Consider the following 9,537-nt stretch of genomic DNA (forward strand, 5'->3'; position numbering starts at 1 on the left):
ATGATCATGATAATCCATAATTCTTATGCTAATAGCACCAAGACTTTCTCAGATGCAGAAAGCAGCAATTGACAATCTGCTCTAAAGGTTCCTCAATTCCCTACAGGTGTTTAGACTGCACAGGGAGATATAGAAGTTAGAATGGTCTCTCTTCCTAAGCCACTTGCTGAACAGTTTTTGTCAGAAGTATCATGTTAAGTTTTGTGCTATGTAATATAATACAATAAATGTTAAATGCAATATGATATAATATAATGTTAATTTCGAATTTTTAACAGACATTTGCTCATCTGCATTATTTCTGAAAGCACCGGCATACATTGATTAAAAAAGGACAAGCATGCAATAAGATTTTGAGAAAAGACGTTATAATTTTTTTCATGATGACACAAATTCATATATATTATATTTGTTCAAAATCATTCATTTTATACAACTTTTCCTTTTTTCTAAAGGAAATTCCTCCATTGACCTGTATTGGAAGAAGAAGGGTAAGATAAGAATATTTCTATTAGTGAAGAAATGCCCTACCATTGCAGAAAAATAACAAAGGGTACTTGGAGTTATATAGGCATTGTCAGTTTGGGCTTCTCTCCCAATCTCACAGTTCACACAGATGACTCCCATCTTGATTGAAAGGCATGGTTTACTTTTTAAAAAGACATAGAGCCCCATTCCAGTGCCCCTGAACAACCTTAGCTATGGGATAAGAGGAGAAGTTCTCCAATGGATAGGAAACTGGCTGAAGAATAGGATGTGGGAACAAATGTTCGGTTTCTGCAATAAACACATGCAAACTGTCTGGTGCTTCAAAGGATCTCCCATTTGCTTTTGCCTTATTATTTATTGATAGAGTTATGCCTTGAAGTGGCTAAATTTGCTGATTACGCCAACTTATTTAGAATACTATATGAAAAAAGGGACAGCAAAAAGCTCCACTAGGAGCTGTCCAAACTAAGGGGACACACTTTGGAATGACAAATGAATTCAGTGTCCGTGTCAAGTGATGCTCACTAGACCAAAAATGTCCAACTTCATGTATATAGCAATGAAGTGAGCAGAAGAGGATTAGGGGGTTGTGGTGAATAGACTGATGAAAACATTGTCACAGTATGCTGCTGTGACAAAGACAATAACCCCAGTAGGAACTTGTTATTATTTGCTGTCAAGTTAACATTGACTTGTGACATCCCTATGAATGAGAGACCTCTAAGACCCCATGTTAACAACTGCCCTGATCAGATCTCCCAAACTCAGAGTTGTTGCATCCTTGGTTGAATTCATCTTCATGTACTGTAGTTTCCTTCTTTTCCTATTGCCTTTCACTTTACCAAGCATTATTGTCTTTTCAAATGTCATGCCATTTCATGATCTGTCCAAAGTATGACATCCTCAGTTTAATCATATTCACTCCTTCTGAGAGTTCAGATTTGATTTTCTCTTAAGATCCATTCATTTATATTTTTAGTGATCCATAAAATCTGTAGAACTCTTTTCCAGCATTAAATAAGGTTTTTATTTTTTCCTCCTGTCAATTTTCTGCAGTGTAGTTTTCACAGCTATACAAAGAATTCAGAAAGGATGACTCTGACTTTGATATTTAATGATACTTTACACTTAAGAACCTTAAGCTATTTCCTTCATATTGTTGGGAGTCACCCCGGACTACTCAAGTATAAATGTAGGCAGATAGATGATAGGATTAGATTGAGGGAATCCTTTCCCTATATCCAATGCATGCCTAGATAGGCTCTACTGTGTTTCCCCTCTTTCTATCCTGTTTACGTCACATCCCTTACTTTGATGTTAGTAGAAATGTGAATCTTCAGGGACACTAACTTCTCATTGATCAGAATGTTTTTATGGCCCCAATAAACTGGACCATGAGGTTGGAACCATTTTGGTTCAATCTTCTCTCTTTGTTCTCCAAGCTAACAGCAGCATCTTGCTGTCCCTCCAGGCAAGATGTAACTATTTAGATGTTTGTTATTTTTTCCTTTCTTATTTTTCCTTAGAAACTAGTCTAGAAAGATAGACAGCTCCCAAACCTTTCTATCTACAATGGAATTCTTTTTACCTGAATAAATGCTTATTTGAACTTTTATTGGGCCTCTGCAATCCATTGCCGTCCTAACAGAGAAAGGCTTCTCTTTGCTCACCGCGTGTAAGTATCTGCTGGTTTTTGAAAGTCTTATTTCACTATTCTGCTACATATTGGTGGAATCTCGCCCAGAGAGGGTTAAATTGAGTCTAACTGCTCAGATTACCACAACACATAGCTGCCTTTCCAAATCTTAGACTCATCTACATAGTTTGGCCTGGAGGCCTGGAGCAGCTCTGGATCTGGTGGCCACTGTTTACATGGCATGGGAGTACAGTATAATCTCATATGCTACTTCTTGCTATGGCTCCTAGCTGACCACAGCACCCTATGTAATCCCCTGGGGGAGGGGAGGTCTATGTGCCAAGTTTGGTCCAAATCCATTGCCAGTGGGGGTTCCAGGGCTCTCTGGATGCATGTTGAACTACAACTCCCATCACGTCGGGTCAGCCTCCCAAACCCCACCAGTATTCAAAGTTGGCCATGTTGAAGGGGGGAGGGGGGGCAGTGTGCCAAGTTTGGCCCATTTCCATGGTCAGCTGGGTTCAGTGTGGTCTCTGGATGTTGGTAAATTACATCTCCCAGAAACCAGGGTCAATCTTCCCCAAACCCCTCCAGTGTGTTCTGTTGGTCTGTGTGCCAGATCCATTGCTGACAGGAGTTACAGTGTTCTCTGGAAGTGGGAGCCATCTTGGAAAATACATGCAAAGATACATACATACAAACATACAAACAAACACTAGCTTTTATAATAGACGTAGAAGATATAGATTACTCCATTATAGCGTTTTCAAGGTAACAGGCACATAGATGTGTGGTTTACCATTTCCTCATTCTGTACATCACTAACAAGACTAAGGCTGCTGCCCAATAGCTATCTGACACAAGTCTAGCTTTCCAGCAAAAGGTTTTCTAATGTGGGGGGGTCCTACTGTGATCATAGTATCTTTCCTCGGAGAGGCAAACAATCCCATCATCATGAAAACATATGAGCATTGTTACCTGAAAAAGGATATTGTATACCAGGAAAAAAGTACAAAAAGCCCAACCCAAATAGTCCATTAGCCAGTGAGACTCTCTTAAGGAAATGTTGCAATGTTTGAGGCTCTATAATTTGGAAGAAAAAAAAGATGGCTAACCCCTCTCCCTCCAATCTTCTGATCCCATCGACCGCTCCAAAGGCAATCTAGAAAACACACATTTTATTCACAGTCATTTCTTCTTTGGCCCTGTAATAACCACTATTTTGAGAAGTAGATGTTGCAGCATGCACAGATCCCAATCAATTAATTGTCATTTGAATTTCGCTGAATGGATTGTAGTATCAAATAGTTTGAGATAACAAGATTTGCATTAGAAAACCAATTCCGTATTCCCAAAATGTGATCAATCTCCACTTCAGTAATGTTTGTTAATATGCTGTGCTGCTTGCCTCAATGATTTGTCTGCAAGTCTGTTTTCCTTTAAGTGTGAATTCCCTGGGAAAACAACAAGGTTTCTCTTCCATTTGGAATGCGTCTCACACATTTACTGCTGAGAACAGTCACAAAGGCAATGGATTTATGATTGCATTGAAACAGAATAATGGTCTCTGAAAGCATAGTTCTTGCTTGTCTTTCCTATTTAATGCTCCTTTTCATTTAAGCTTTAACTAGATTGTGTTTAGCACTGTCCAGGAGTCCCCCTTGCTTTGATGGTTCTCCTGAACATCTTTGTTACCTAATCAGCTCTTACTGCTTTACCATACTACCTACCCTGGTGTAATTATTACTACCACTACTATAGAATAAGAAAGGGGAGAGGGGGAGAATTGTACATCTACAAATGCATTGGAAGACTAGTTTCCTCAGACTACAATTTTCCTTTTATTGGACTTCAATTTTTTCACCCATATGTCCTTAAAAATCAGCTACATTATTTCTCAGCACCACTGTTGGCCGATTACCAAAAGTAATGTTGAATGTTCTCTTTTGTCCCCATGTGTAGAAATCCTTGCATGCCACAAGCATTACAAATTTCAATTGCTGTTCTTATCTTTGTTGTGTTTTGTTTTATGCTAAGAGCCAATAAATCCCAGAATGTATGTGCTGCATTTCAAATCTATGAAAAGCGAGTTCCCCACTCTTTACCATATTGATTAAATTCCTTTTATTCCATATAGTGTTTTTATAGCATGTGGTGACAGGATACATATAGGATTGTTGATATTGTGTTCTGTCACTTCTACTACCATTCCTTAAGTTTCAGACAAATGCCTGTATCAGCCAGCAGCCCCCCCCCCCCCCCAAATCTAGACAGAGCATCAAGTTGATTTCATCACTCCCTTTCCTAGGGCAGGAAACAAAGTTTTACAAATTAATGAGACAGTGTTTTGCATAGCAGGAGAAAGGACTGAGCTCATTAATACCTCATTTTGGATGGACCCAACTCCATTCACGGGCCCACTTCTCTTCTAATTCACAGTGACAGTCCAGTTGTTCAGCCATACAAAGTTTATTTATTTATTTATTTATTTACATCACTTTTACCCCGCCTTTCTCTCCGAGGAGACTCAAAGCGGCTTACAGTAAATGGCAAAAATTCAATGCCTAAAAACAATGTAAAAACAACAATTCATATAAAACAATCTACAAAACAACAGTTCATATAAAACTGATACCATTACAAAATAAAATCACATTATATAAAATTTTAAGAATGTCCAAGATTAAAATCCATTCATCCAGAATCCTCAAGTCTTCGTACAGGTCATGTAAAGTCCATGTTCTCATTCATTAAAAGCTTGTGTGCACAACCATGTCTTTAAAGCTTTCCCGAAGCCTAGGAGAGTTGGTATCTGCCGTATGTTGCTGGGGAGGGTGTTCCACAGCCGAGGAGCCACCACCGAGAAGGCCCTGTCCCTCGTTCCCACCAGCCTTACCTGCGAGGCTGGTGGGACCGAGAGCAGGGCCTCCCCCGATGATCTAAGAGTTCTAGAAGTTAAAAGAGGACAATTCAAAAGTGAGTTCCCTTGCATTCACTTATCAGTTTACTTCTTGATACGTGGATACAGGCAGTCTGCGAGTTACAAATATCTGACTTACAAATGACTCATAGTTAAGAACAGGGGTGAGACAACAGGAAGCAACAGAAATCTACCCCTAGGAAGGGAAATTCCCTCTTGAAAGAGTCATCATGGGGGAAAGGGGTCTCTACTGAAGTTTTCTCACCAATCCTTGTTTCAACAACAAGCCAAATTTTTCAATATCCCATTCTCACAGGAACAGAAAGTGAGGGGAAATCTTCTGAACAGGAGCACACAAAACAAAACCAACAGCACAGGGGTTTTAACCCTTCCCTATGCTAAACATTTTTTTTTTGCTGGAGTTACACTTAAAATGTTCTTGTTCTGACTTACATACAAATTCAGTTTAAGAACAAACCTATAGAACCTATCTTGTTTGTAACTTGGGGACTGCCTGGATAGGATTACAGCCAAAATTAAAAGAGACAACTATGGCAAAAGAGATGAAACCTCCCTTCCATTGCCAAAGACAAAGTCCTGTGCAAACTGGCACATAACATACCATTTCCAATGTGTACTGTATCTGGAGCAATTTTTTGGGAAATGTGTTAGGTAATATAGTGTCGCATGTTCTTCACATTTTTCAGCAGTGAAAAACTCCAGCACAGTCTCTAGGTCTGGTTTTCTTTGGTTTGTTGTTCAATGTGCATAGGAGGTTGCCTCATAATGAGTTATGGTGTTTTCTCAGTAGGGACTGGCTACAATTCCTCAGGATTTCAGAAATTGGTCTTTCCAGTCTTATCCACAGATTCCAGATAATTCAACAAGGAACATTTTGAAGGTACTATGAACAGCAGATTATGGATCTGGCAAAACACCTAAGAAACCCCTTTGGCCTTCATGGGGTCACCATAAGTTGATAAGCAACTTGAAGACCTGTACATACACACAACACTTTACCCATAGGTAGCTTACCAGTAGAAGCAAACACCAGGCAGAATATCCGATATCTCATATTAGAACATCCTTTCCCTCAGAGAGGTGGAAAGTGGGGATGCTCTTCATTCCAAAATAGTGTAAAGGGCATAACTTTTTGAGATGCAAAATCTAATCTTTCTGTGTCGACGCTGGGTGAGGAAGATACGTAGAATCTTTCATCTAAAAGCCAGTGTGCTGTAAATACTAGTTATCCAAAACCACGTGGCTTTTAGTAGCTGATGAGGGAACTCCAGTATTTGACAAGGACTCTGGGGAGCAGGTTTTAAATTCTTGTACAGTCATGAAAACCTACCAGGTGTCCTTGGACAAGTCACATTGTTTCAGCCTCAAAGAAAAGCAATAACAAACCCTCTCCGAACAAATCACACCAAGAAAAATCCATGACTGATTCACTATGATAGGTCACTGTAAGTCAGAAATGACTTAACAGCATGCAACACAGAAATTCCAAAATCCAGATTGTGGTTATGGGCTGATGGGGTTTATAAAGTAGGACATGTAAAAAAACATGTAAGAAGAAGAGGGGAGAATCAAAGATGTAGATAATTCCAACAACCAATCTCCAACAATCAACCAGCCACTAGCAGATTTGGATGTTTTTTTTCTATTTTGTTTAAGAAAAACATAATTTGGCCAATCAGAGTTTCCTGCTCACACTTACAGGGGACCGAAGATGTGAGAACCCTACCTATTGTTATCAAAATATGCCTTGGGCATCAACTATCAGGAGAAGACCATCTCCTGACCATGACAATTAAATCTCATAAAGATGTATGAGTCTCATCTGTTGAGGCAATACACTGTGGAAGTATATGGAAGAGAGCTTTTTCTGGCATGGCACCCTCATTGGAAAATGGCTTCCTTTTAAATGCTTGATTGGTACTAGCTTTGGCTTCATTCTGGTACCAAGTAAAATGGCAGTTTTGCATTAAAATATTTGCAGCCTAATGGGTTTCATTCTAATTGGTATGATTTTAAATTGTTTTTCCTTCTTTTAATTGGTTCAATTTTTGTTGTTTTCATTTCTTAAATATGTTTATTTTATGACTATTTTACAGTGTTTTAAATTGATCTAGTTAATTTTATAGTCCCCACCTTGAGATCTTTGATACATAGATGTATTTATTTTAATAGTTAAACAAATTAAAATAAGCTGGGTGATTCTAGGCTACAACCAAAAAGCTCCAGAGTTTGGTTGAAAACTCAGAAATCAGTTGTGTCCATAACCAACTGTAGTCATAGTGCATTTATTCTTCTCTTCTCTTCCACAGTCCTTAATAAAGTATCTGAAACAGGACACAGTTGAGGCATTAAATCAAACACTATAATGAATATATGTCAGTGCTTTATAAACCAGAATCTACTTTTATTTTCCATAACATTTTATACATGATTGAATAAAAAATGACTCAGCCACAGTCATAGGCCTGATTTTTATCCAGCCAGGGTAAGAATCAGACTTTTTGTGCAATTTACTTAGAGACTGAATACTGTTCACTCCTCTTATAAAGGGAGTCTATTTCATTTTACTCTTTGGCCAACAATTGTTCATTTTTCCTACTGTTAGTATCTATCATTGTACCAGTAGAGTGTTTTGTAAGCAGAGCTGATAGCTGCCATTAGTTATCCAAAATCACGTGGCTTTTAGTAGCTGGTGAGGGGACTCCAGTAATAAGTCAATAAGGTTCTGTGTTCCCAGCCCAACAAAAATAAATCTTGGTGTCTTGCTTTTTAAGCCTGTTTCTGGGTTTTTGGGGGCACTGATTCAGAGAATTGCATTGAATAGACTGCATCAACTCTAGTTTCTTAGATATAGTTATTATAACTTTCCATGGGCGAGCAAATTCCTAACATTTGAGGCACCAGAATGTGTGTTGTCCAGTGAATAATTAGTCCTAGTATCACAGGCATGTGCAATGTGAAATTCCGTTTCTCTGGTATCTTTGATACAAAGACAGAATCAGAAGGGGGTGAATATTATGTTGCTAGAGGATATATGTGAAAGCTAATAATCTGCATATCCTTTCTGTTTCAGTTCTGCCCAGGGTATGTTCCTACATTACCCTAACAAGACTGCTACAGCCCTCTAGCTGTTGCTGGCCTATGTCTCTCATCATCATGAAACTGGCCATTGGATTTGCTAGCTGAGACATGTGGGAAGTGGGGCCCAATAACATCTTTCAAGTTATACCAGACCAAAATGTATTCTGGAGGGTTAAGGAAGATGGCACTTAAAGAAGTGAGGATGGAATTGACAGCACTCACTTCTTTTCACAAGCAGTAGTATTCTGAGTGCTCTTATTTCAAAATAAATAAAAAACGATGCTTTCTTTTCACGCATACAAGGATCCCCTTGATATTTTTGTACCGCACAGTGTCCTTCCAGTGTAAATCTTTGGGACTGCCAACTATTTGAGTGGTAGCAGAAAGGGAAGCTTTTCCACTGCATTATTGTGCATCAAGGATTTGTCCAGTGCACATTTTTAAAAGACGTTGACTTATCTCAAACCATAGCAATAAAATTAATACTGTCTGTAATCTGAACCATTATTTCCCCTATCTCTCTCTTCTTGTTTGTCACTCATTTTCTCTTTCTGTCTCAAATATGTGCATGTGTGTGTGCACACATGCATACACACACAGAAACATGCACAGTGAAAGATTTAATGCCAAGAATTCAAAATGTCAAGCTCTCTAGAGCTTGACTAACAAGCCTTTCTTTCTTGCTTGAATGTTAGTCATTGACTTAGAATCCCAATCCAAGTGCTCTTGGGACTCCAGTTTACAATACAGAATTTATACTTGGTGCCTTATTCACTGACAAATGTTTTCAAGGGATACATCTTCCACATGTTCCCAGAAGATAACAAAGTCTGCTATGTAATAAGCTCCATTTTGTAGTTTTCTTCTTACCATTGAAGATTAAACTAATTGGAATGGATTATTGACTCCTCTGCAGTTTCAATATGATCTCTGTTGTTGCTAACCGCCCTGAAATTAACTTTGACTTATGGCAACCCTATGGCTGAGAGACCACCAAGTCACCCTATCATTAACAGTCCTACTCAGGTTTTGCAGATTTATGGCCATGGCTTTTTGATTGAGCCTTTCCAACGGGAATGCTGTCTTCCTCTTTTCCTACTGTTTTCTACCTTGCCAAACATTATTGTCTTTTCTAGTGAATCATGTCTTCTCATGAGCTGTCTTCATAGACCTGTCAGCAGCTTATGACACTGTAAACCATTGCCTTCTCCTGAGAAAAACTTATAATATCGCAAGGGATTACCACCTCACCTGTTTCATAGGAAATCTGCTACAAAAAAAGAGCTTTTTTGTTGAATTCCAGGGTCAGAGAAGCAGATGGCGAAAACAGAAGAACGGCTTCCCTCAGGAGAGCGTGCTTGCTCCATCAATGTTTAACATCTACACAAAT

At 38.8% G+C, this 9,537-nt stretch overlaps 1 long non-coding RNA gene across 1 annotated transcript in view; it reads left to right on the plus strand.

Annotated features, from left to right (window-relative positions):
- The window catches only part of LOC103277899 (uncharacterized), a 107,062-nt gene extending 98,108 nt beyond the window's left edge, over positions 1-8,954 (plus strand). Inside the window, exons 4-6 of the long non-coding RNA XR_010002729.1 lie at positions 456-491; positions 5,854-5,946; positions 8,140-8,954. This is a non-coding gene — a long non-coding RNA (uncharacterized LOC103277899). The remainder of the gene's footprint in view (positions 1-455; positions 492-5,853; positions 5,947-8,139) is intronic.
- Positions 8,955-9,537: the final 583 nt, after the last annotated feature.

Source organism: Anolis carolinensis, chromosome 2, assembly GCF_035594765.1.
Source record: "Anolis carolinensis isolate JA03-04 chromosome 2, rAnoCar3.1.pri, whole genome shotgun sequence".
NCBI classification, from domain to species: domain Eukaryota; kingdom Metazoa; phylum Chordata; class Lepidosauria; order Squamata; family Dactyloidae; genus Anolis; species Anolis carolinensis.